Source organism: Pseudophryne corroboree, unplaced genomic scaffold (assembly GCF_028390025.1).
Source record: "Pseudophryne corroboree isolate aPseCor3 unplaced genomic scaffold, aPseCor3.hap2 scaffold_462, whole genome shotgun sequence".
NCBI lineage: Eukaryota > Metazoa > Chordata > Amphibia > Anura > Myobatrachidae > Pseudophryne > Pseudophryne corroboree.
In genome coordinates this window covers 261,712-277,240 of record NW_026970077.1, presented here as the reverse complement: position 1 = coordinate 277,240, position 15,529 = coordinate 261,712, and the positions used below count along the sequence as shown (strand labels likewise).

The window sequence follows — 15,529 nt, the reverse complement described above, 5'->3', positions numbered from 1 at the left end:
AGGGACTTAATTGACCTTGTTATCAGATTTTGGTGATCTTTAAGTAGACAAGTCAAAATTTCAAACCCCCTCTTATGGTGTAGGGTACCTGGCCTTCTCTGATGTAATCAGAGTTAGATTTGATTTAGTGATTTTATAAAAAAACAGATAGGAAGTACAATTTAGCAGTGGGTTGCAGAGAAAAAGAAAAATGCTGGCAGAAAAATCCAATTGAGTGATTAAACAGCTCTTCATTTTCTGGCTTTATTTTTATGCTAACAAATTTGTTCTCTGAAAAGGGTCCACAAAGCCAAGTCTCTGATTAACACCTTTGTAGGGATGGTTTTTCACCTACTACTAAATTAAACTTGCTTCATTGGAAAGGCAGCAAGATGCATCCTCATTTCAATGTCTACTGAAATAATACAGGTTGACACCAGGAAACATTAACGCCACTGCATCCTTGCTGCTTTCTCATGTGGAATTCTGTTTAATGTGAAAACAAGGTGATATCTAATTAGCACACAGGTAAGGAATTAAGAAAATATTTAAGGGTGAAGATGTTTCTCACAAAATCGTTGCCCCAATGCATCATTGAAATTCAAGCTGGAAAGATGATTTTAATATATCACTTGTACATGCTGTATTGCTCTTCTGGTGACAATGTAGTTTGTTTTTGTCAATTACCATTTTAATAATAGGGTAAAGAAAATTAAGTGGATTTTTGAAAGAAAACAATACTGTCAATATACTATTAAAACAAATTAAAATAGTAAAAGTTATTGTACTTTAAGTAAAAATAAAAGAGCTAAAATATCAATCCCAGTTTTGGATTACTTTAATTAAAAAAAAATGCATATAGCAGAGGATAGTTGCAATCTGCCTACCTCTGGGTTATGGGCCCAGCATGCTTCCATTGCAGTACTCTGCTGCACATGTAAGTGCAAGAGATCCTGAAGCACTCACTCATCATGGGAAAGTACCAAGGTGTTTCTTCGTTGGTTGATCTAAGAAACATCTTACAAAAACTCTCCAGATTATTGACTTTTTAAAGTTTTTCTAGGAAACGTTCTAGATGAATGCTTATTAGCCTTTGTCAGTATGCACTTTCGCAAAGTGTCTCTGTGGCGCAATCAGTTAGTGTGTTTGGCTACTAACCAAAAGGTTGGTGGTTTAATCCCACCCAGGGACGTAATTGACCTGGTGATCTTTAAGTAGACAAGTCAAAATTTCAACCTCTCTCTTATGATGTAGGTTACCTGGCCTTCTCTGATGTAAACTGAGTTAGATTTGATTAAGTGATTTTATAAAAAAACAGCTAGGAAGCACAATTTAGCAGTGGGTTGCAGAGAAAAAAAAATATGCTGGCAGAAAAATCCAATTGAGTGATTAAACAGCTCTTCATTTTCTGGCTTTATTTTTATGCTAACAAATTTGTTCTCTGAAAAGTGTCCACAAAGCCAAGTCTCTGATTAACACCTTTGTAAGGATGGTTTTTCACCTATTACTAAATTAAACTTGCTTCATTGGAAAGGCAGCAAGATGCATCCTCATTTCAATGTCTACTGAAATAATACGGGTTGACACCAGGAAACATTAACGCCAATGCATCCTTGCTGCTTTCTCATGTGGAAGTCTGTTTAATGTGAAAACAAGGTGATATTTAATTAGCACACAGGTAAGGAATTAAGAAAATCTTTATTTAAGGGTGAAGATGTTTCTCACAAAATCGTTGCCCCAATGCATCATTGAAATTCAAGCTGGAAAGATTATTTTTATATATCACTTGTACATTTTGTATTGCTCTTCTGGTGACAATGTAGTTTGTTTTTGTCAATTACCATTTTAATAATAGGGTAAAGAAAATGAAGTGGATTTTTGAAAGAAAACAATACTGTCAATATACTATTAAAACAAATTAAAATGGTAAAAGTTATTGTACTTTAAGTAAAAATAAAAGAGCAAAAATATCAATCCCAGTTTTGGATTACTTTAATTAACAAAAAAAATGCATATAGCAAAGGATAGTTTCAATCTGCCTACCTCTGGGTTATGGGCCCAGCATGCTTCCATTGCAGTACTCTGCTGCACATGTAAGTGCAAGAGATCCTGAAGCACTCACTCATCATGGGAAAGTACCAATGTGTTTCTTCGTTGGTTGATGGAAGAAACATCTTACAAAAACTCTCCAGATTATTGACTTTTTAATGTTTATCTAGGAAACGTTCTAGATGAATGCTTATTAGCCTTTGTCAGTATGTACTTTTTGCAAAGTGTCTCTGTGGCACAATTGGTTAGTGTGTACGGCTATTAACCAAAAGGTTGGTGGTTAAATCCTACCCAGGGACGTAATTGACCTTGTGATCAGATTTTGGTGATATTTAAGTAGACAAGTCAAAATTTCAAACCCCCTCTTATGGTGTAGGGTACCTAGCCTTCTCTGATGTAATCAGAGTTAGATTTGATTCAGTGATTTTATAAAAACAGCTAGGAAGCACAATTTAGCAGTGGGTTGCAGAGAAAAAGAAATATGCTGGCAAAAAAATCCAATTGAGTGATTAAACAGCTCTTCATTTCTGGCTTTATTTTTATGCTAACAAATTTGTTCTCTGAAAAGTGTCCACAAAGCCAAGTCTCTGATTAACACCTTTGTAGGGATGGTTTTTCACCTATTACTAAATTAAACTTGCTTCATTGGAAAGGCAGCAAGATGTATCCTCATTTCAATGTCTACTGAAATAATACAGGTTGACACCAGGAAACATTAACGCCACTGCATCCTTGCTGCTTTCTCATGTGGAAGTCTGTTTAATGTGAAAACAAGGTGATATCTAATTAGCACACAGGTAAGGAATTAAGAAAATCTTTATTTAAGGGTGAAGATGTTTCTCACAAAATCGTTGCCCCAATGCATCATTGAAATTCAAGCTGGAAAGATGATTTTAATATATCACTTGTACATTTTGTATTGCTCTTCTGGTGACAATGTAGTTTGTTTTTGTCAATTACCATTTTAATAATAGGGTAAAGAAAATTAAGTGGATTTTTGAAAGAAAACAATACTGTCAATATACTATTAAAACAAATTAAAATGGTAAAAGTTATTGTACTTTAAGTAAAAATAAAAGAGCCAAAATATCAATCCCAGTTTTGGATTACTTTAATTACCAAACAAAAAAATGCATATAGCAGAGGATAGTTTCAATCTGCCTACCTCTGGGTTATGGGCCCAGCATGCTGCCATTGCTGTACTCTGCTGCACATGTAAGTGCAAGAGATCCTGAAGCACTCACTCATCATGGGAAAGTACCAATGTGTTTCTTCGTTGGTTGATAGAAGAAACATCTTACAAAAACTCTCCAGATTATTGACTTTTTTAAGTTTTTCTAGGAAACGTTTTAGATGAATGCTTATTAGCATTTGTCAGTATGTACTTTTGCAAAGTGTCTCTGTGGCGCAATCAGTTATTGTGTACGGCTATTAACCAAAAGGTTGGTGGTTCAATCCCACCCAGGGACGTAATTGACCTTGTTATCAGATTTTGGTGATCTTTAAGTAGACAAGTCAAATTTCATACCCCCTGTTATGGTGTAGGGTACCTGGCCTTCTCTGATGTAATCAGAGTTAGATTTGATTCAGTGATTTTATAAAAACATCTTTGAAGCACAATTTAGCAGTGGGTTGCAGAGAAAAAGAAATATGCTGGCAAAAAAATCAAATTGCGTGATTAAACAGCTCTTCATTTTCTGGCTTTATTTTTATGCTAACAAATTTGTTCTCTGAAAAGTGTCCACAAAGCCAAGTCTCTGATTAACACCTTTGTAGGGATGGTTTTTCACCTATTACTAAATTAAACTTGCTTCATTGGAAAGGCAGCAAGATGTATCCTCATTTCAATGTCTACTGAAATAATACAGGTTGACACCAGGAAACATTAACGCCACTGCATCCTTGCTGCTTTCTCATGTGGAAGTCTGTTTAATGTGAAAACAAGGTGATATCTAATTAGCACACAGGTAAGGAATTAAGAAAATCTTTATTTAAGGGTGAAGATGTTTCTCACAAAATCGTTGCCCCAATGCATCATTGAAATTCAAACTGGAAAGATGATTTTAATATATCACTTGTACATTTTGTATTGCTCTTCTGGTGACAATGTAGTTTGTTTTTGTCAATTACCATTTTAATAATAGGGTAAAGAAAATGAAGTGGATTTTTGAAAGAAAACAATACTGTCAATATACTATTAAAACAAATTAAAATGGTAAAAGTTATTGTACTTTAAGTAAAAATAAAAGAGACAGAATATCAATCCCAGTTTTGGATTACTTTAATTAACACAAAAAAAATGCATATAGCAGAGGATAGTTTCAATCTGCCTACCTCTGGGTTATGGGCCCAGCATGCTTCCATTGCAGTACTCTGCTGCACATGTAAGTTCAAGAGATCCTGAAGCACTCACTCATCATGGGAAAGTACCAATGTGTTTCTTCGTTGGTTGATGGAAGAAACATCTTACAAAAACTCTCCAGATTATTGACTTTTTAAAGTTTTTCTAGGAAACGTTTTAGATGAATGCTTATTAGCCTTTGTCAGTATGGACTTTTGCAAAGTGTCTCTGTGGCGCAATCAGTTAGTATGTACGGCTATTAACCAAAAGGTTGGTGGTTCAATCCCACCCAGGGACCTAATTGACCTTGTTATCAGATTTTGGTGATCTTTAAGTAGACTAGTCAAAATTTCAAACCCCCTGTTATTGTGTAGGGTACCTGGCCTTCTCTGATGTAATCAGAGTTAGATTTGATTCAGTGATTTTATAAAAACAGCTAGGAAGCACAATTTAGCAGTGGGTTGCAGAGAAAAAAAATATGCTGGCAGAAAAATCCAATTGAGTGATTAAACAGCTCTTTATTTTCTGGCTTTATTTTTATGCTAACAAATTTGTTCTCTGAAAAGTGTCCACAAAGCCAAGTCTCTGATTAACACCTTTGTAAGGATGGTTTTTCACCTATTACTAAATTAAACTTGCTTCATTGGAAAGGCAGCAAGATGCATCCTCATTTCAATGTCTACTGAAATAATACAGGTTGACACCAGGAAACATTAACGCCACTGCATCCGTGCTGCTTTCTCATGTGGAAGTCTGTTTAATGTGAAAACAAGGTGATATCTAATTAGCACACAAGTAAGGAATTAAGAAAATCTTTATTTAAGGGTGAAGATGTTTCTCACAAAATCGTTGCCCCAATGCATCATTGAAATTCAAGCTGGAAAGATGATTTTAATATATCACTTGTACATTTTGTATTGCTCTTCTGGTGACAATGTAGTTTGTTTTTGTCAATTACCATTTTAATAATAGGGTAAAGAAAATTAAGTGGATTTTTGAAAGAAAACAATACTGTCAATATACTATTAAAACAAATTAAAATGGTAAAAGTTATTGTACTTTAAGTAAAAATAAAAGAGCCAAAATATCAATCCCAGTTTTGGATTACTTTAATTAACAAACAAAAAAATGCATATAGCAGAGGATAGTTTCAATCTGCCTACCTCTGGGTTATGGGCCTAGCATGCTTCCATTGCTGTACTCTGCTGCACATGTAAGTGCAAGAGATCCTGAAGCACTCACTCATCATGGGAAAGTACCAATGTGTTTCTTCGTTGGTTGATAGAAGAAACATCTTACAAAAACTCTCCAGATTATTGACTTTTTTAAGTTTTTCTAGGAAACGTTTTAGATGAATGCTTATTAGCATTTGTCAGTATGTACTTTTGCAAAGTGTCTCTGTGGCGCAATCAGTTAGTGTGTACGGCTATTAACCAAAAGGTTGGTGGTTCAATCCCACCGAGGGACCTCATTGACCTTGTTATCAGATTTTGGTGATCTTTAAGTAGACAAGTCAAATTTCATACCCCCTGTTATGGTGTAGGGTACCTGGCCTTCTCTGATGTAATCAGAGTTAGATTTGATTCAGTGATTTTATAAAAACATCTTTGAAGCACAATTTAGCAGTGGGTTGCAGAGAAAAAGAAATATGCTGGCAAAAAAATCAAATTGCGTGATTAAACAGCTCTTCATTTTCTGGCTTTATTTTTATGCTAACAAATTTGTTCTCTGAAAAGTGTCCACAAAGCCAAGTCTCTGATTAACACCTTTGTAGGGATGGTTTTTCACCTATTACTAAATTAAACTTGCTTCATTGGAAAGGCAGCAAGATGTATCCTCATTTCAATGTGTACTGAAATAATACAGGTTGACACCAGGAAACATTAACGCCACTGCATCCTTGCTGCTTTCTCATGTGGAAGTCTGTTTAATGTGAAAACAAGGTGATATCTAATTAGCACACAGGTAAGGAATTAAGAAAATCTTTATTTAAGGGTGAAGATGTTTCTCACAAAATTGTTGACCCAATGCATCATTGAAATTCAAGCTGGAAAGATGATTTTAATATATCACTTGTACATTTTGTATTGCTCTTCTGGTGACAATGTAGTTTGTTTTTGTCAATTACCATTTTAATAATAGGGTAAAGAAAATGAAGTGGATTTTTGAAAGAAAACAATACTGTCAATATACTATTAAAACAAATTAAAATGGTAAAAGTTATTGTACTTTAAGTAAAAATAAAAGAGACAAAATATCAATCCCAGTTTTGGATTACTTTAATTAACAAAAAAAAATGCATATAGCAGAGGATAGTTTCAATCTGCCTACCTCTGGGTTATGGGCCCAGCATGCTTCCATTGCAGTACTCTGCTGCACATGTAAGTTCAAGAGATCCTGAAGCACTCACTCATCATGGGAAAGTACCAATGTGTTTCTTCGTTGGTTGATAGAAGAAACATCTTACAAAAACTCTCCAGATTATTGACTTTTTTAATTTTTTCTAGGAAACGTTTTAGATGAATGCTTATTAGCCTTTGTCAGTATGGACTTTTGCAAAGTGTCTCTGTGGCGCAATCAGTTAGTATGTACGGCTATTAACCAAAAGGTTGGTGGTTCAATCCCACCGAGGGACCTAATTGACCTTGTTATCAGATTTTGGTGATCTTTAAGTAGACAAGTCAAAATTTCAAACCCCCTGTTATGGTGTAGGGTACCTGGCCTTCTCTGATGTAATCAGAGTTAGATTTGATTCAGTGATTTTATAAAAACAACTAGGAAGCACAATTTAGCAGTGGGTTGCAGAGAAAAAGAAATATGCTGGCAAAAAAAAACAAATTGCGTGATTTAACAGCTCTTCATTTTCTGGCTTTATTTTTATGCTAACAAATTTGTTCTCTGAAAAGTGTCCACAAAGCCAAGTCTCTGATTAACACCTTTGTAGGGATGGTTTTTCACCTATTACTAAATTAAACTTGCTTCATTGGAAAGGCAGCAAAATGTATCCTCATTTCAATGTCTACTGAAATAATACAGGTTGACACCAGGAAACATTAACGCCACTGCATCCTTGCTGCTTTCTCATGTGGAAGTCTGTTTAATGTGAAAACAAGGTGATATCTAATTAGCACACATGTAAGGAATTAAGAAAATCTTTATTTAAGGGTGAAGATGTTTCTCACAAAATTGTTGACCCAATGCATCATTGAAATTCAAGCTGGAAAGATGATTTTAATATATCACTTGTACATTTTGTATTGCTCTTCTGGTGACAATGTAGTTTGTTTTTGTCAATTACCATTTTAATAATAGGGTAAAGAAAATTAAGTGGATTTTTTAAAGAAAACAATACTGTCAATATACTATTAAAACTAATTAAAATGGTAAAAGTTATTGTACTTTAAGTAAAAATAAAAGAGCAAAAATATCAATCCCAGTTTTGGATTACTTTAATTAACAAAAAAAATGCATATAGCAAAGGATAGTTTCAATCTGCCTACCTCTGGGTTATGGGCCCATCATGCTTCCATTGCAGTACTCTGCTGCACATGTAAGTGCAAGAGATCCTGAAGCACTCACTCATCATGGGAAAGTACCAATGTGTTTCTTCGTTGGTTGATGGAAGAAACATCTTACAAAAACTCTCCAGATTATTGAATTTTTAATGTTTTTCTAGGAAACGTTCTAGATGAATGCTTATTAGCCTTTGTCAGTATGTACTTTTTGCAAAGTGTCTCTGTGGCGCAATTGGTTAGTGTGTACGGCTATTAACCAAAAGGTTGGTGGTTAAATCCTACCCAGGGACGTAATTGACTGTTAGGGTCTCCTGCCCTGTGCTGCCACGTCGTCATGGCAACCGGGAGACAAGTGCTAGTGGAGTAACCTGAGCGCAGCTGATACTCCGGTTCGGGTCTTTTGCTGTGCAGTGGTTATAGGCTCTGTGCACGGCAGGGGATCCGGTGCTGGTTTTTGTGCTCACAGTCTGTGAGGTCTGAGTGGGGCGTGGACAGCACCTGCTTTATAAGGCCTCTTTTCAGGGTAAGCAGATGCTGCTGAATCTTTGTTGGTTAGTCAGTTCATGAACGTTAGCCAGTACTGTGTAGCTTTGTATTTGTTTGTTGCTTACTGCAAATAGGCCTGGGAATTTGGTATTACACTCTGCCAATCCAGACCTAGCAGTAAGACTGGAGTCAGTCGTTTAGCTTGCTGGGGTTCTGTTACTACTCTGTGAACTTAGCAAGTTTGCGGCTGTATTCTAAGACTTGCCTGTCTAATCCTGTCTCACTGTGCTAGGTGTCAGGGGTCAGTTTAGTGGCAGTAAGCTAAAACCTGTGCACTGCAAGTGAGAATTAGGATTGTGGAGATTCTCCTTGTGTCTATCATTCCATCTCTGACCAAGGAGTTTACTGCCACACCCGTTGGTAACCCTTTAGGGTTTTGCTGTTGCCCTTAGCAACAGCATTTCGGGTACTCTACGTATTAAAACACAACATCTTGCTTTTTCCATCTTAGCAGTTCTAATACAAGGGAGATACCCAGTTCCTTAGCCTCTGGGCTTCTCTGTTCACTTTGTGTGTATTTTGTTACCCTATCACCTTCTGTGTACGTTATGTCATATCCCCCAGTTTGTCTGTGAGTCCATCTGTTTTGCATAACAGTTCAAACACCAGTACATTCCTGCAGACACTGGAGTGCATAACAGTTCTGACACCAGTACTTTCCTGCTGGCACTGGTGTGCATAACATATTCAGCAGCCTAATACTCCTGTTGAAATTTTGTGGGAATATGGAGCATACCCCTCAAAATATGTTGCAACAGGTGGTCGATCAGGTGCAGGTCCTGACTCGACAATTTAATGATTTGTCCATTAAAATGCACACCTCCCAGGCTGCTGGCGGAGCTCCCGCAGCAGCAGCACCTGCAGGGGTTAAGGAGCCGAAAGTAAATCTCCCGGATCGTTTTTCTGGAGATCGCTCGCAGTTCTTTTGTTTCAAGGAGAGCTGCAAGCTATACTTCCGGCTTAGGCCTCAGTCTTCTGGGTCGGAGATTCAGCGGGTGGGCATAGTGATTTCCTTGCTACAAGGAGACCCACAGGTCTGGGCATATGGGTTGCAGCCTGACTGTCCGTCGCTTAAAAGTGTTGATGCTTTTTTTACGGCACTGGGCATGTTGTATGATGACCCTGACAAGACGGCCTCAGCCGAGGCTCAGATTTCGATCCTTAAGCAAGGGCGAAGGCCAGTTGAGGTTTACTGTACGGAGTTTCGGAGGTTGGCCCATGATACCCAGTGGAATGACCCAGCCCTGAGACACCAGTACCGAAGAGGTCTTTCTAACCAGATAAAGGACCAACTGGTACAATATCCCTTGCCTGATAGCTTGGATCAGCTCATGCAGTTATCCATCCGGGTGGATAGACGGCTGAGAGAGCGTAGGCTTGAAAGGGAGACTGAGATTTCCTTCCTTCCCAAGGGAACCTCAGACTCTGAGGGATTTTCTGAGGAGCCTATGCAGATTGGGGCTACCCGCCTCTCCTCGCGTGAGAAGACGCGGAGGAGACAGCAGGGGTTGTGTTTGTACTGTGGGAATAAAGGTCATGTGGTAGTATCATGCCCAGAAAAGCCGGAAAACTTCAGGGCCTGAGGGTGATGGGAAATATCCTGTCAGGCCAGAAGTCAGAATTTCCCAAGAAGACTTTTATCATTCCGGTGACCTTGAAGATCCTCGGTCAAACTGTCAAGACTGAGGCCTTTGTGGACAGTGGGGCCGACGGGGTTTTTATGGACCGCCAATTCGCCCTGAAACACTCTGTTCCCTTAGTACCCTTGGCATCGGAAATTGAGATTTGTGGGTTAAACGGGGAACCATTATCCCAAGGTAAAATTACCTCTTGCACTAGCCAGATTTCTTTGTTTATTGGAGCCACACACTCTGAAAAATTGTCCTTTTATGTGACTGTCTGTACTTTTGCCCCATTGGTGTTGGGGTTACCCTGGTTAAGGGCCCACAATCCTCAATTTGACTGGGTCTCTGGGGAGATTCTTAGTTGGGGTACTGATTGTTTCAGGAGTTGCTTGAGCCTTCCAGTCAGGCTCTCGCAGCTAAGTTTGCCAGGATTGCCAGGGTGTTATGCAGATTTTGCGGACGTGTTCTCCAAAAAAGTTGCAGAGGTACTACCTCCCCATCGCCCCTATGACTGTGCCATTGATTTGTTGCCAAATGCTAAGCTTCCCAAGAGCAGGTTGTACTCCCTGTCACGTCCTGAGACTCAGGCTATGGCAGAGTACATTCAGGAGAACTTGGCTAAGGGATTTATCAGACCTTCACAGTCTCCAGTTGGGTCGGGGTTCTTCTTCGTGGGTAAAAAGGACGGTTCGTTGCGACCCTGCATCGACTTCAGGGAATTGAACCGTATCACGATTAAAAACTCATACCCATTGCCTCTCATTTCGGTCTTGTTTGACCAGCTTCGTACTGCCACCATTTTTTCTAAGATTGACCTACGCGGTGCGTACAATCTAATCCGAAGAAGAGAGGGGGATGAATGGAAGACTGCCTTTAATACCCACTCAGGGCATTATGAATATTTGGTGATGCCTTTTGGGCTCTGTAATGCCCCGGCAGTCTTCCAGGATTTCATGAATGATGTGCTCAGGGAATATTTGGATAGATTCTTAGTTGTATACTTAGATGACATCCTAATCTTCTCCCATTCCCTGGAGGAACATCGGAAGCATGTACGCTTAGTCCTCCTGAAACTCAGAGACCACCGGCTTGGGGCAAAGCTGGAGAAGTGCGAATTTGAAGTTCAGCAAATCGCATTTCTAGGATATATTATCTCCCCAGAAGGTTTCCAAATGGAGGGTTCCAAGGTACAGGCAGTCCTGGATTGGGTGCAGCCCACTAGTTTGAAGGCGCTTCAGCGTTTCCTGGGCTTTGCGAATTTTTATAGACGATTTATCGCTGGATTTTCGTCTATAGTGGCGCCCTTGGTGGCACTCACTAAGAAAGGGGTGGATGTTGCTCACTGGTCTTGTGAGGCTAAAGCGGCTTTTGCCCGTCTCAAAAGGGCATTTGTTTCGGCCAAGGTGCTGCGACACCCAGATCCAGAGCGTCCTTTTGTGGTGGAGGTGGATGCCTCTGAGATGGGTATTGGGGCAGTGCTTTCTCAGATGGGAGTGTCTGATAATCGCCTTCATCCCTGTGCTTACTTTTCCCGTAAATTTTCGCCTGCCGAGATGAATTATGACGTGGGTAACCGGGAATTGTTGGCTATTAAGGATGCACTCGAGGAGTGGAGACACTGGCTTGAGGGGGCTAAGTTTGTGGTCTCAATTCTCACTGACCATAAGAATCTGGCATATTTAGAGTCAGCGAAGCGTCTCAATGCCAGGCAGGCACGATGGGCTTTGTTTTTTGCTCGCTTTAATTTTTTGATAACATATCGCCCTGGGTCAAAAAACATCAAGGCTGATGCGCTCTCGTGGAGTTTTGCTCCAATCCAGGAGACCACCGAGGAGCCGTTGCCCATTGTTTCCCCATCATGTATTAAAGTGGGCATTACCCAGGACCTCTTATCATTAGTCCTTAGAGCACAGGAGCAGGCTCCTCCAGACCTTCCGGTAGGTCTTTTGTTTGTGTCTCCTAGGTTAAGACAGCGAGTGTTCCTGGAATTCCATGCCAAGAAGTCGGCAGGTCACCCGGGTATTGCCAGAACTCGGGAGTTGCTATCTAGGGCGGTGTGGTGGCCCTCGGTGGCTAAGGATGTGGATCAGTGGGTTCGGGCATGTGACATCTGTGCCTGAAATAAGACTCCAAGAGGGGTTCCTGTTGGCCCATTACATCCACTCTCTATCCCATCTAAGCCATGGACCCACATTTCAATGGATTTTGTGGTGGACTTGCCCAAATCCTCGGGGATGACAGCCATCTGGGTTGTCGTTGACAGGTTTTCGAAGATGGCGCACTTCGTTCCACTGGTTGGGCTGCCATCAGCCAGACGCCTGTCTGAATTATTTATGCTGCATGTTGTGCGTCTCCACGGGTTGCCACTTGATGTGGTCTCTGACCGCGGATCCCAGTTTGTGGCCAAATTCTGGAGGGCATTTTGTTCCGATCTCCAGATTTCTGTCAGCTTGTCGTCAGGCTACCATCCGCAGTCTAATGGGCAGACTGAAAGGGTGAACCAGTCCTTGGAGCAGTTCCTCAGGTGTTATGTCTCCAAGTGTCAGACTGACTGGGTTGCTCATCTGTCCATGGCGGAGTTTGCCTATAACAACGCGGCTCACTCTGCTACAGGGATCTCTCCCTTCCTTTGTGTGTATGGGCATCATCCTAAGGCCAATTCTTTTGACCCCCTGGACTCCACGCCTGGTGGTTCCTCTGTGGTTTCGGTCCTTAGAGGTATTTGGCGGAAAGTGAAGAAAGCCCTTGTGTCTGTGTCATTAGTGACCAAAAGGGTTTTTGATAAGCGGAAAAGACCCTGCAGCTTCAAATTAGGAGACTTCGTCTGGTTGTCTACCAAGAATTTGAAGTTGAGACAGCCATCTCATAAGTTAGGCCCCCGGTTCATCGGCCCTTATAAGATCACCAGGGTTATCATTCCGGTGGCATTTCAGTTAGATCTGCCCCGTTCTTTGGGTATCAATAAAACATTTCATTGTTCCCTTTTAAAACGGGCGATTAGTAATCCTTCTACCAGTGGAAGACCTTCCCCTCTTCTGATACGTGGCCAGAGGGAGTTTGTTGTTGAAAGGATTCTTGACTCCAAGGTGGTTCGGGGTCGGCTATCATTTTTGGTGCACTGGAAGGGGTATGGCCCGGAGGAGCGGTCGTGGGTGCGCAGTTGTGATCTTCATGCCCCCAGACTGATACGCTCTTTCTTCTCGCAGTTCCCCGATAAACCCGGTGGTAGGGGTTCTTTGACCCCTCGTCAGAGGGGGGGTACTGTTAGGGTCTCCTGCCCTGTGCTGCCACGTCGTCATGGCAACCGGGAGACAAGTGCTAGTGGAGTAACCTGAGCGCAGCTGATACTCCGGTTCGGGTCTTTTGCTGTGCAGTGGTTATAGGCTCTGTGCACGGCAGGGGATCCGGTGCTGGTTTTTGTGCTCACAGTCTGTGAGGTCTGAGTGGGGCGTGGACAGCACCTGCTTTATAAGGCCTCTTTTCAGGGTAAGCAGATGCTGCTGAATCTTTGTTGGTTAGTCAGTTCATGAACGTTAGCCAGTACTGTGTAGCTTTGTATTTGTTTGTTGCTTACTGCAAATAGGCCTGGGAATTTGGTATTACACTCTGCCAATCCAGACCTAGCAGTAAGACTGGAGTCAGTCATTTAGCTTGCTGGGGTTCTGTTACTACTCTGTGAACTTAGCAAGTTTGCGGCTGTATTCTAAGACTTGCCTGTCTAATCCTGTCTCACTGTGCTAGGTGTCAGGGGTCAGTTTAGTGGCAGTAAGCTAAAACCTGTGCACTGCAAGTGAGAATTAGGATTGTGGAGATTCTCCTTGTGTCTATCATTCCATCTCTGACCAAGGAGTTTACTGCCACACCCGTTGGTAACCCTTTAGGGTTTTGCTGTTGCCCTTAGCAACAGCATTTCGGGTACTCTACGTATTAAAACACAACATCTTGCTTTTTCCATCTTAGCAGTTCTAATACAAGGGAGATACCCAGTTCCTTAGCCTCTGGGCTTCTCTGTTCACTTTGTGTGTATTTTGTTACCCTATCACCTTCTGTGTACGTTATGTCATATCCCCCAGTTTGTCTGTGAGTCCATCTGTTTTGCATAACAGTTCAAACACCAGTACATTCCTGCAGACACTGGAGTGCATAACAGTTCTGACACCAGTACTTTCCTGCTGGCACTGGTGTGCATAACATTGACCTTGTGATCAGATTTTGGTGATATTTAAGTAGACAAGTCAAAATTAAAACCCCCTCTTATGGTGTAGGGTACCTAGCCTTCTCTGATGTAATCAGTGTTAGATTTGATTCAGTGATTTTATAAAAACAGCTAGGAAGCACAATTTAGCAGTGGGTTGCAGAGAAAAAGAAATATGCTGGCAAAAAAATCCAATTGAGTGATTAAACAGCTCTTCATTTCTGGCTTTATTTTTATGCTAACTAATTTGTTCTCTGAAAAGTGTCCACAAAGCCAAGTCTCTGATTAACACCTTTGTAGGGATGGTTTTTCACCTATTACTAAATTAAACTTGCTTCATTGGAAAGGAAGCAAGATGTATCCTCATTTCAATGTCTACTGAAATAATACAGGTTGACACCAGGAAACATTAACGCCACTGCATCCTTGCTGCTTTCTCATGTGGAAGTCTGTTTAATGTGAAAACAAGGTGATATCTAATTAGCACACAGGTAAGGAATTAAGAAAATCTTTATTTAAGGGTGAAGATGTTTCTCACAAAATCGTTGCCCCAATGCATCATTGAAATTCAAGCTGGAAAGATGATTTTAATATATCACTTGTACATTTTGTATTGCTCTTCTGGTGACAATGTAGTTTGTTTTTGTCAATTACCATTTTAATAATAGGGTAAAGAAAATGAAGTGGATTTTTGAAAGAAAACAATACTGTCAATATACTATTAAAACAAATTAAAATGGTAAAAGTTATTGTACTTTAAGTAAAAATAAAAGAGACAAAATATCAATCCCAGTTTTGGATTACTTTAATAATCAAAAAAAATGCATATAGCAGAGGATAGTTTCAATCTGCCTACCTCTGGGTTATGGGCCCAGCATGCTTCCATTGCAGTACTCTGCTGCACATGTAAGTGCAAGAGATCCTGAAGCACTCACTCATCATGGGAAAGTACCAATGTGTTTCTTCGTTGGTTGATGGAAGAAACATCTTACAAAAACTCTCCAGATTATTGACTTTTTAAAGTTTTTCTAGGAAACGTTTTAGATGAATGCTTATTAGCCTTTGTCAGTATGGACTTTTGCAAAGTGTCTCTGTGGCGCAATCAGTTAGTTTGTACGGCTATTAACCAAAAGGTTGGTGGTTCAATCCCACCCAGGGACCTAATTGACCTTGTTATCAGATTTTGGTGATCTTTAAGTAGACTAGTCAAAATTTCAAATCCCCTATTATGGTGTAGGGTACCTGGCCTTCTCTGATGTAATCAGAGTTAGATTTGATT

At 40.3% G+C, this 15,529-nt stretch overlaps 1 non-coding gene across 1 annotated transcript; it reads left to right on the top strand.

The window, feature by feature from the left end:
* Positions 1-1,097: 1,097 nt before the first annotated feature.
* Positions 1,098-1,171, top strand: TRNAS-ACU (transfer RNA serine (anticodon ACU)). Its single transcript has one exon. It is a non-coding gene; the product is annotated as a tRNA-Ser (tRNA).
* The last annotated feature ends 14,358 nt before the right edge of the window (positions 1,172-15,529 follow it).